The sequence below is a fragment of the Adiantum capillus-veneris genome, chromosome 18 (genome assembly GCF_014529385.1).
Source record: "Adiantum capillus-veneris isolate H3 chromosome 18, ASM1452938v2, whole genome shotgun sequence".
In the NCBI taxonomy this organism is placed as follows: domain Eukaryota; kingdom Viridiplantae; phylum Streptophyta; class Polypodiopsida; order Polypodiales; family Pteridaceae; genus Adiantum; species Adiantum capillus-veneris.
The window spans coordinates 137,407,624-137,420,395 of record NC_140948.1 but is presented as its reverse complement, the minus strand read 5'-3'; positions in this window follow the sequence as shown (position 1 = coordinate 137,420,395).

The window sequence follows — 12,772 nt, the reverse complement described above, 5'->3', positions numbered from 1 at the left end:
GGTTAAAAGACAAAAGTCACATAGCACTGGAATGTGGCCGGAGCGTTGGTGAGGCCAAAAGGCATCACTCTATAAGCAAAGCATCCCCAAGGTGTTATGAAAGTTGTCTTTTTCTGATCTTCTTCTGCAATACTAATTTGAAAGTATCCTGAGTAGCCATCACATACTTTGTAGTGCTCATGACCTGCCACTTCATTGAGAATTTCATCTTGGAATGGGAGGGGAAAGTGATCCCTCTTTGTGGCTACATTGAGAGGTTTATAGTCCACATAGACTCTCCACTTGCCATTCTTCTTTGGTGTGACTACTACTGGATAGACCCATTCTGAGTCTTCAACGGGGTAAATGAAACCTGCATGTAGCAAATTCCTCACTTCTTTGAGTAGTGCCTCTTGTTGGATTACCCCAAGTCTTCTGAGATTTTGCACTACAGGTTTACTTCCTCCTTTGAGTCTTATGCGGTGTTGTACTACTGTGATTCCTGTGATCTTATCATAACCATCACTGAACAATGTGGTGAAGTTACCTAGCATAAAGACATATTTCTTCCTCTCTTCATCGATTAACTCATTGGAGAGCATCTGATGTAGCTTACTTGTATCCTCTAAGGATTGCGTACCTGATGGTCCCTCTTGGTTTATCGGTGGTGCTTCAGATTGTGTCAATGTTTTTGGGTCTTTAAGGATGACCCCCATCACTTCCATGCTACTGTCACTTTCTGCGGTTCTTCTCCTGAGGTGGACAAATAGTCACTGGTGAACTCGTCTTCTGAAGCCTCCAAGATCATGTCGCATTGCTTCCCAGTCCTCATGTCGTAGAATATGGACTTCCCTTTAGCGTCCTTCATCTGAATCATTCCAGTACTCGTCTTGCTTAGCTTCCATAGCCATGATCCTGGGTCTTCCAAGAATGATAGGGTAGCCCTCCCTTTGTGTGGCATGACAAAAATGTCTACCTCCACTTCTGTATTGAATGCCTTTACTTTGACCGCATTCACAATGCCTACGCATTTCACCCTTACGTTATTTGCCATTTTGGCTCAGTAGGGTGCCGGCCTACTCACCTCCAGGCCTACATGGTGCATCATTTTTTCACTCATGACGCATATCTGCGCACCACCATCTATGTAGACGTTTGAGATACGTTACCCCTTGATGTGGGCATCCATGGTTGGTAAGATGTCGTCAAGGTCCCTCCTAGAGATAGCCCCAGCTATCCTTGGTCTTGATCTTCTTGTACTTACCATCTTCGTCCATTGCCTCCTCATCCTTGGTGCAAGATGGAGTAATTGGGGCCAAGTTATCTTCGGGCCCTGCATCAACACATACTGAACCAAGTCATATGGTTTAGCATACTCACCTAGTGAAAAATCCACGATGTCGACCTTCCATCGAGGCTTAGATGCCTGCTTGCTAGACTCGCCTTTTCCTTTCATTTTCTCTTCTTTTTGAGAGGCTTCATCGTGCCTAGCATGCTTCACTCCCATGGCATCCACTTCTTCTACTTTTGCTTTCCCTTTGTGCTTCTCTCGAACTAGTTCTTCTACCTTTTCCTTCCCTTTAGCTTCCAAGCTAATAACACTCATTGCTTGGTTTACAGCAGATGGTGGGGGTAGCGGTGGAATAAGAGGTTTTGGTGGTGGTTGTTGTACAGGTGGTCGAAGGATTTGGACGAGTGGAATCGGCCCTAGTTGCCTGGGTGGTGGTGGTCTTGCCCTTGGCGGAGAGATCTGATTCTGTCTTCCTCCTCTATTGAAATTATGTCTTCTTGGATGTGGGCAGTAGTACATGCCATGGCCATCTTCCCCGCAATTATAGCAGTGGTACTCTTGGTTTTGCCTTTGTTGTCCTCTCCCTTGTTCTGGATTTTTGACAGGTGCATGCCCTTCCTGCACCAGATACACGGATAAACTCTCGAGTTGGGTAGTGATGCAACTCAGCAGGTCTTGCTGCTCTTCTGATGCCTCTTGTGGTTGGGCTCTATGAACAGCTGTTGCAGTCACTGTAGTCGGACTGAGCTCAATTCCTCTGACTTGTTGACTCTTGCTTGCATGTGCAGCTTCTTGCTTTAAGGCGGGCTACTTCCACTGCCAACTCATTCGTTGCACGGAACCTCCCCTTCACCTTCTACTTAAGCGACGACCACATGCCAGAAAGGAAATGGTCCTTCTTCAGGAAATTCGGCGCTCCTTCACCCTCCTCCAGTGAGGCAACCCATCTCTCCCACAAATCCACAAACTTGGACTCGTAGGTGGCATACTCTAGCAGACTTCCCTGCTTTTATTCCGTCAGCAGCTGCCATAACTTTTCTGAGGTTGTGCCTCCACCAAACCTCTTCACAAAGGCACCACGTAGTACATCCCATGCATTTTTGGTAGCTTGGGGCAAAGTATTGTACCAAGACTTGGCCTCTACTTTCATCAGTAGATGAAAAATTTTTAGCCATGAGGTGTCGTCATCCTTGTTGGAAACCACACAAGTGATGTCGAAATCATCCAGAGAGTTGGTGGTGACGTCTTCTCCCTTCTTTCCATTGAATGTGGAGAAAGAAACACTTGCCATGGTAGTAACTCAGGAAATTACAAACTTTTTTTTCTTTTAAAGATTAATGACAGTAGCGGCTCATAGCGGCTTTTTACAGGGTTGGGTGGATAGATTAAAACAGGATAAAGATGGAAATAAGGTGTCCTTGACCTCTTATATGAATTTGAACTTGTGAATTGTTCAAAAGGCTTCAAAAGATGTCAACACACATGATTTCGCTCTTTTGAGTGAATGAAGGTCAAAACACATCCATTTGTGATTGATGTGTGTTGGGGGGGCCGTGATGATGTGTTCAAAGAGCTAGAGGCTTCAAAACCAAGATAGCATGTCATGTCAGGGTTGGTAGACATTATACGCGTAGAATTTAAGGATTCTTGGCCCATACTTATTGTAAAGGTTGATCATGATGTATATATGGCTTTTATAGGTGTACTCATGAAATTGGATAAGTGCTCTTGAGCTCAAGGCCATAAAAACAGGTTATGACACTTTGTTTTTGGGTCTGATGTGAATAGTGATCAAAACATTCCCAATTTTGTCCAAACTTGGTATAGAGGTGAGGTGTGATAGGCTTGAAAAATCTGGATGAACAAAATGTTGGCAGCACTTCTCTGTGATAGAATTAGACTTTATATGCGTATAATGTCTATTTTTTAAAAATGCATTTCTGAGCATAGGCATGTGATATTTAGGCTATGTTTATGATGTGTATAAAATTTCACATGATTTGAAGCCCTTTTGATAAGTCTAAAGCCAAAAAATGAAATTAGGTTGAGACTTTGCATTTTTTGGTTATTGGGTACCTTGCTGATGAAATCTTATGTGCTCCATGTGGAGGGTATGCAGAATGGTTTGGTGAATTCATGTGAGTGTTTCTTGTCCCAAATCTGTCTATGAGACATCATACGCGTATGATGTTTCAGTGATAAAAAATGGTTTTGATGCCTTGAGGTGTTTTGTGATTGTGCCCTAAGCCCTGCTAGCTGCTTTTCACTTTAAAAAGTCAGTTGTTCAGTAAACTCTCTGCTTGGCATTTTAGTCTCCAAAAGAGATTTCTTCATTGCGGTCCTGTTTCCGCAAAGATTCTTCTTGATCTTTAATTCCCCCGCATGTGGATGCTGTTGGACACCCTCCTGTGGCCATGATGAATCATTTGAACTCACAGATGCCCTTTTTGGCAATTTGTCGCTCAAATAGCATCTTTTGCTAAGGAGATTGTCGACGAGAATTTTTCTTGACGCTTGACCTTACATGTTGGTTGTTGATGATATGTCAACGACGCCTGTGAAGTTTGGTGGCAAACAGACATCTAGCTCGGTTGTGAGGCCCAAATGATGCTTTGCGGTTCTGAAGCCTTGCCCAATGTTTTGGCCCACTTTTTGATGATCGATTTGGGAGGAGGCTCACTTGGCTTATATACATGCTTGAGACGTATCTTCTCATGAAGTTTTGCGTCGTTTAGATTCCTTCTCGATCAGTCTCTGTCGTGTCCGAAGAGGTTAGGGTTTTTTCAGTTGACCTAAACTTGCATTGGAGGTCATAGAGGTGTTCTTTTAGGTTAGGGTTAACCCCCTCTCAAGTCTTGTAGCAACGAGTTGGGTGGTTGATGCGTTACGTGCCCCTTTCAGTTTCTTCCCCGCGAAGCCACATTGCCATTTTTTCAAAGTTTTTCACGACAAAGAGAGTGTAGAACAAGAAAAAAAACTCATGGTAACGAGTCCACCTCTCATATGTGGCGCCGATCGGTGTGTTGTGTGCATCGTACGGAGTCGTAGAAGATCAGAGCGCTCTAGGTCTCCCAAGCTCTCTCTTGTAATAGTGAAAATGAGCTACTAAGTGGGCCCAAAGAAACTTATATCGGGTTCCCTGAATCACTTTTTACCAAATTTGATATGTGCTCCTATCTTGTTGTAAAATGTACTTTAGGCTCAGAAAATTTCTTCATTTGGATTCCGATTGCTCTGTTTTCGAAAAATTTGTCATTTAGACCAAAAATTGGCCAATTTGGCTTTCCGCAACTTTTCACATATTTACACCTCGTCTTCACCATAAGCTGTCAATCACTTATTGATCACTCTTATATTTTTCTTTTGTCCCCATGTCGTCATTTCACCTACTTTTTCTATTTTTATTTGTTTTTTGCTAAAAAAATAAATGAAAATATCTAACTTGACCCGGAAATTATCCAAAAATCCACATAATTAGATAATAGCATAACAGACCACTATATACATCTATCCGTAGTATTTTTGGCCGGATTGCTCGGTTTTCTCACTTTTTTTGCATGAAGACTACGATTTTTACATATATACATACACCTAGAAGCTCATCTTGGTGTTTGTCCTCTCTCATCTATTATTACATAATATTTAAGGGCATATATACTCATGTTTACCAAAATACTCGCAATCAAACGCAAAAACTTGTAAAATCAAGGAAAATAGTGCCCTTTTTACACTTGTAGCGTGTCGGTTCATCCCCCCTTCCTAGTCGAAGTCCTGGACGACTATGTTGCACCCTCGGGCATGTGCTGTGTATGGGACTTAAAAAAGTGCTAATGTTGGCCATGTAATGTGGCCCTATATGCATACTCAAGCAATGCATGGAAAAATTAATGTTTTGCAAGAGGAATGATAAGCCTAATGCTTATTGGTAGTCGATGTTGAATCTTTGCATGGAAGTATGCTCCTGGTGAAGTCGTCTAAACAATAAGCCCTCCAGTATTTTTGCTCTTTCTTTGATAGTCAATATAGTTTGTGAAGCCAGGCTGCTCATTGTTTTTGTTTTGTGATTGTTCTTTGCTTAGGTTTCCAAATTTGAACTTTGGGTATTAGTCGACTGGAACTTGTCATTGTTTGTTTGTGGAAATTGTCTACTGGCAGTTCTTGAGGTTGTTGCTTTCAATTCAGAATCTTGTATGTTGGCTTTGAGCTTTGAGTAGCTTCTTTGGTACCCATATCTGTTTTTGGCAAGAGTTCAATTTTGGCTTCCTGTTTATATGAGATGTCGTTGGAGAGTTAACTGCAACTATTTATGAAATGTGTGCCTCGATCACTAACAACTTCTATAGGTAGACCATATCTAGCAAATACATTTTCGTATAGAAATTGTGTAGTAGTCCTCGCATCAGTCTTTTGTGTAGATTTATCTTCTACGCATTTGGTGAGATAATCTGTGGCTACGATGATGTACTGGGCATGTGTTTTGTAAGCAGGGGGTGAGATTGGTCCTACAAAGTTTATTCCCCACTTGGCAAAATCTCTGGCTCCCATCATTGACCGTAAGGGCATCTCATCGCGCTTTATTGGTACGTTGGTTCGTTGACAAGACTCACATCATTTTTGTATATTCATTTGCGTCCATATGCAATGTTGGCCACTAGATTCCCGAGGTGAGGACAATTTTTATTGTCTTTTCCCCTGAGCAATGGCCCCCACTAATCCCTCCATGTGCTTGTTCCAGGATTGGAATGTACATGTTCTCCGTTGCACACAGCCTAAGCTGGTTATCCTTTCCCCTTTTATAGAGTTGATTTTCAATCAAAGTGAAATCACAAGCTTCTATTTCTATCGTACTCTGCCGTGCTCTCCTGATATTTTCAAGGAATGTTTGTCTCTCCAAGAAGTCAACAATGTACTGACTCCATTCTGGTGTAAGTGTTACTTGGAACAATGTTGCATGTTTGATGGGTGGGCTTGATCTACATTTGGTGCAACTAGTTACATAATCATGAACATCAATGCGCATAGTCGGCCAATACACTCCTAATTGTCGCAGTCATTGGAAAGTTTTTGTGGCTGAACAATGAAAAGTTAACGCCTAATTATGCACTTCCAGCAAATATGTTATGTATTCCTCATGGTTTATGAACACTCTTAGGATGCCGTCGGAGCCTAAATTATATAAATGTCCTCCAATCATATGAAAGTTCTTAGCTTGGCAAATCATTCTTTGTTTAAGGTCTAGGTCCGTTTTGTTGAATTCCCCGCCATCCTGTGATAGTAGCTTGACAATCTCTTGGGACCACTTAGGTACCATCTCTATATTGAAGAGATAGGCATCCTAGAGATCATCATCCACACCCTCTGGATCGTCTCCATTAGGTAATCAAGAGAGGTGGTATGCTCAAAGATGTGTCTTTCCCTTTTAAACCACTACTATAAAGTCAAACTCCAGCAATATGATGAACCATCTTACAATTCGCCCGGTGTTGCATGGTTTGTTGACAAGGTATAAAAGGGCTTGATGGTTTGTGAAAAACACAAACTTATTTGCGAGGAGATAATGCCAAATTTTCTTAACAGCATAAATCATTCCAAGCCCCTCTCTCTTATTGGTTGTGTAATCCTTTTCAGCACTATTTAGTTGTCGGCTAGAATAGCTAACTGGGAAATCCATGGTTCCCTCTCCCGGTTGAGCCAGAATACATCCGATAGCAAATGCAGGTGCATTTATATGGATGTGAAACATTTTTTTCTAATCAGTTGCTCATAGCACTAGAGCGGATACAAGGGCATCTTTTAATTTCTTCAATGATTCCTCGCACTCATCTGTCCATTCAAAGATCACTATAAGTCTATACAATGGTTGTGCAATAATTGCATACATGTGTATGAACCTCCTATAATAACCACAATGTCCCATGAAGCACTATACTTGCTTTGCATTGATTGGCTTAGAAATTTCGATAATCACCTTAATCTTATCCAAATCTGTGGAAATGCCATGTTCTGAGACAATATGCTCCAAGATCCGTCCTTGTCTTACCATGAAAATGCATTTTTTTGGATTAAGGCAAATCTTATATGTCCTGCATTTCTCAAATACCTTTTTGAGGTGTTCCGCACATTTCTCTCTTTGCAGAGAGTGTACACATAGGTCATCCATATAGATTTCCAAGAAATTCCTCAAGTACTCCTTGAAGGCATGGACCATCAATCTTTGAAATGTTGCAGGTGCATTTGTCAACCCAAATGGCATGACCCAATATGCAAATATGCCCATTCTGTGGCAAATGCTGTTTTATATTGGTCCTTGGGTGCCATTGCAAGTTGATTGTAACCAAAGAACCCATCCAAGAAGGAATATGCACGCTTTCCTGCCACTTGTTCAAGGACGTGGTCAGTAATTGGTAAGGGATAATTATCCATTATTGTGGCTGCATTGACTTTTTTGAGGTTGACACACACTCGGAGTTTACCATTCTTTTTGGGTACAAAAACAATTGGAGATAGCCAATTAGTGTGTTCTATCTCATAGATAAACTCAGCTTCTTTCAGTTTATCAATCTGTTCCTTGATACGCTTAGCAAAGGTATCATTGTACGTGTATGGCCTTTGTCTGCTAGGTTATGCATCAAGCTTTAAAGGGATAGTATGCTGACATATTGTCGGATCCACTCCCTTTAAATCCTTGTAAGACCATGCAAACACATCCTTATAATCCTAAAGAAGGATGAGAAGCTTATTTTTCTTGCTTATTTTTATATTTCTTGATTTACCTGAGATTTGGTAAATTTCATCACCTTCTATTAACTCAAGCATGTAGTATGGAACCACATCATAACCATCCTAGTCACAAAACTTAGTCGTTGGTCCCTCTGCAATAGCACACACATCTAAGGTTGCTAGGATATCTGTCCATTCTAAAGGCTCTAAGGAATCTTCTGGAAATGGCTCCGGAATGTATTATGTATCCTCAATCACTCCATCTAGAATACATTTTTTCTCGTTTTAGGCTTCCACAATTGGATGCCCAACACATCCATAGCTCCTTTGGTTTACCTAGCCAGTCTAGGAGTTCTGACCCTACTATTGTTGCCCTAAGTTAAAAAAACCAAAAAAGTTTCATGAGCTAAAATACCTTCTAATCCAAACTTGCACAATTTAAAATAACTTACATATTTATCTTTCCAAGCCATCTTGCCTCCCGAATCATAGTTCCCAAGAGTTTACCTGGCCCAAGCTGTTCGTTGTTCACTGTGGGGTTATCTTGTTGTAGCTTGCTTACTCTTTTCTTGCATTACCCACTCCCACTCTGCATCTACCAAGTTGCAATCACAATAGCTCCTATTTGGATTTTCAATTTATTTTGTGTTGTTCACTGTGTGTCTATCCTGTTGTAGCTTTCTTACTCTTTTCTTGCATTACCCCTCCCACTCTGCATCTACCAAGTTGCAATCACGATAGGTCTTGTTTGGATTTGCAACTTGGTTAGTTGTTGCACGTCGTACACTTTATTGCTTGTTTTTTTTATTAAAAAATTGATATACCCCTGCAACCATTGTGTCGAGAAACACTCATTGTGAGCATTTGGAAATCAAGCATGAAATGCTTTCTCAATGTAGTGTGTATGATCGGACACTTGGTCTTTGAATTTTATAAACCAATTTTTATACATCATGTGTATAAGAATTTGTAGATGGCACCAAAATTCCATGCCTTGTGCAGTACCAAAGGCGATTTCACCGCCATACTTGGCCCTATAGTAGTGCCCATGCATGTCTGGATGGGTGCATTGGTGTTCTCATCCTCTACAATTGGAGCGGCACACTCCAAAACAAGTGACTCCATTCTCCAACCACCACCAAAACAAGCTTCCCAATAGGAGCCCCCAGTGTTGCACCGCGATCGTGCACTACTAGAGGGCGTGGCTTGGGTGAAGCACCAATTTAATGGAATGGTGGGGCCGTGCAATGCAAGGGTGTCGTGCCTTGTGATGAAAGTAAGGTGTGTTGGTAAGAAGGTATGGTACAAGTCGGTGCCACCTCTGCAAGGATCTAGACATATTCCCTCCTTGGCTCCCCCATGATGTGGTGTGTTGTGAAAGGGCATAGGCTGCAAGCTAATCTAAAGTGTAACAGCCAAAAAATTCCTATGTAGAATGCAAGTACTCCTCAAGTAAGGATATTTCACACTATAGGTCTGGATCTACCATTGGTACAAGAACCTGATGTACTGGCATGTCCATAGTTATAAGAGGGCCATGTCTACAAATATTGGAAAGAAATCTACACTCATGGTCACAAAAAACTAGATGACTTGCCACCTCAAGAATCGGGTCCACAAGAGGTAACATCCGCCTTAAATGGGCGCCCACTTGGGAAGTGAACCAGCCAAAGGAAGAGTGCGAGGGCTGCTCTTCAAAAACTGGTCTCTCATCTAACATCTGCATGCGACCAGTTGGAAAGTTTTAACACCTAGCCGATTTTTAATCTCCCTATACCTTATTTACACAGCTCTAATTTTCCACCTTAACGCACTTCTAATCTTAACCTAGTCTAAAAAGAGAGGTATATTAGATGTATACACACAAGCTCTATCACATATATATGCAGCGCACACACACATATATGCGTACATACATATACACACAAACTCACATAGATATGTATATAGAAGCATACTTAGTGCTTACATACATGTATATACACACATACACACTCACTTACATAGATGTGTATCTACATGTATACACATATACTATTAGACTTAATTAGGGTTTAGTAGTCTATTGAGATTATATGTGAAGCTACTCTAAATATAGCCTTGTTTCCCCTTTATATATATACCATCCTATGTGCGTATTCTACACTCTTTGGGGTTGCACTTTGAAAGACCCATGGTAGTAATCAACAACTAAGAAATGATTTTTTTATTCTTTAGCTCTGATAACGTGTTGAATTTATTGCATTACTTGTAGCCTAGTAGGGCCAACTTGGCAGGGTTTTGCAAGGATATGTTAAAAGCTTTCTTTCAATTTCTTCACATTTTGGATGCTGAAATCAACATAACAACACATGGCTTCGACAATCAAAGGAATTCACTCTTACAATAAATTTTACTAATGTTCATAACAAGTTCTGCAAGTTGTCAATGTGATTTTTGACAAAGGCTACAGTTTTGTTTAGACATCAACACTATCTACTAAAAGCCTCCAACAAGTATAGCTATGAGCCGTGAGATTTTCTTTGCCATTCAAGCAAGACACAAGTGCTTGTGTCCAGCACCGCCCAACTATCATGAGATTTTTGAGGTTATAAATTTCATTTTCTTTGTGCGTCTGATGGCCTATGAAGGCTATTGTTTGAGATCTTATGCAGACCATTCAAATAAACAAGATTATATAATGCAAGCAAGCTCTCCCAGCAAGGGTTGCAATGGATATTGTGTCTCAACTTGATTTGGGGAACACCCCAGGTCACGACAAGGGGCCCTGGAGCTTACATTCTACGGGTGAAACTTTCAAGGAGGGTGAAGGCCCTCAATATTATTTTTCCCTACATAAAAGGTATCGGTGCATCTTACAAGCTTCCAAGTACTCATTTTCTAGTTTTTGTTCCAATTTTGAATTGGTTCTGCAATGATTACCATCCAAGGGATTTACATAATCTTCTAAATCATAGTGTGCTTGTCATTACAATAAGTCTATGACTATATTTAGAAATTTTCATTCATCTACATAGATTTGCAAGTAGAAATTCTCGTTACTTTTACAATAGCACATGCATATGAATTATGCTTTTGTAGGATGCTTGAAGCTGACAAGATTGGGTTTCTACATGCAATGATGCATTGTTATTTTCTAGTTTGCAAAAAATCTAAGGCCATATATTTTGTTGGTCAATTGAATAGCTTGCATTGCATTACAACAAGGTTGTAAATCCATTGGGCCATACAATTTGTTGGTCAATATTTATTTTGATATGTCCTCTTTGTTCATGGTCAAGCAGAGGAGAAAAGTAAAGCTTGCAGGATCACGGCTCCATATCTATGTATATGCATTGGGTGCATGGTCACTTCAAAGCATTTACAACTTGCCAAAGTGCACAAAAAAAAGTACACAAAGTGCATTGAAAGCACATTGACTTCCGCAAATATGAGATGATTCCAACTTCAAGCACATGATGCTACAACTCTTGGTGCCAAGGGTAGTAGTCAAAGAAAATTTGTAAGTACCTTAAATTTAAGTTTCAATTTTGAATTTATTCCATCTTGTAGGATCTTCTACAATGCCAACTTGACAAGAAAATGTTGCTTCAGTCATGAGGAGTTTGGAATTAGATGACATGTGATAGCTAAGCTTCACAAGCTATCTCTTGTTATGTTAGGCAACGTCATGATTCTCAATCAATTACATGACTCAACTACCTTGGCCACATGTCTACGTGATGTTCTGGGAGGTTGGTATAAACCAATCCACGTGGGCATACACGGTACAACCGACAGCCCTAAATCTCTTGGTATACATGCGTATGAGCCAGCTTCATCAACTTAGATGGCTATGAGCTAGCTTCAAGTACAAGGATGACAACTTAGACTAAAACTCACTCTCAAAGGAGCAACTCCTTCTAAAATTTAGGATCACGGGCCATGAAGGGACAACAAGGTTGAGACAAGGTTAGACAATTTCAAGTTCTACTTGTATTTATATCTTTGGCATTTCATTTGAAAATAAAAATTCTACTGTGTAAAGAAAATTGCTTTGACAGACTTACTGCAAAGCATGGCTTCTATTCAGTGCCATAGTAATATCCATTGATTGAGGATCAAGGATAATGGCATACAATTTTGACAATAAGAGGATATAAGCTCACAATTATGGTTTTCATAATGACCAATTGTGATGTATCCATACCAATACACAGCATGCAAGACACGTATGGCATCTACTCACATTGTGAAGACTTTCATTGAAGCCAAGGGCTTATCACAATATTTTTTTGATATGCATGCTTACCATGCCAATTTTGTGGAATTATTCCACTACACCATGGTTTACTATTTCACCATAACATCAGCTACTCTGTTCAAAATGAGTTGAGGCTAATGTATCTACGTGTGATCATTATCTACGACTACATCATTGGCAAGTTTTGTGCACAAGGTGTTGGTAATATAGATGATGATTGGTGTGGATAGCAAGTAGACATTGCCTTGATCAATATCAAGAAACTAATTCATGGGATGACATGAAAAGTCTAAGAGAGCCTCAAAGTAAGTGATCTGGTGTAGCTTCCAAAGAATTTTGCACTATATGTACAATATCTCTATGAGATTAATCGTCGATCTATCAATCACCAATAGAGGTCATGGCTCTTTTTGGATGCTTGTAAATTAGGACATACAATAAACCAAGATGGTTTTTTCTAAAATTTTCGCTTAATCAACAATAATGCAAGGAATTGTGATCCCTGTTTACCAATCATTTTGGAGGATTGTTTGTAGATG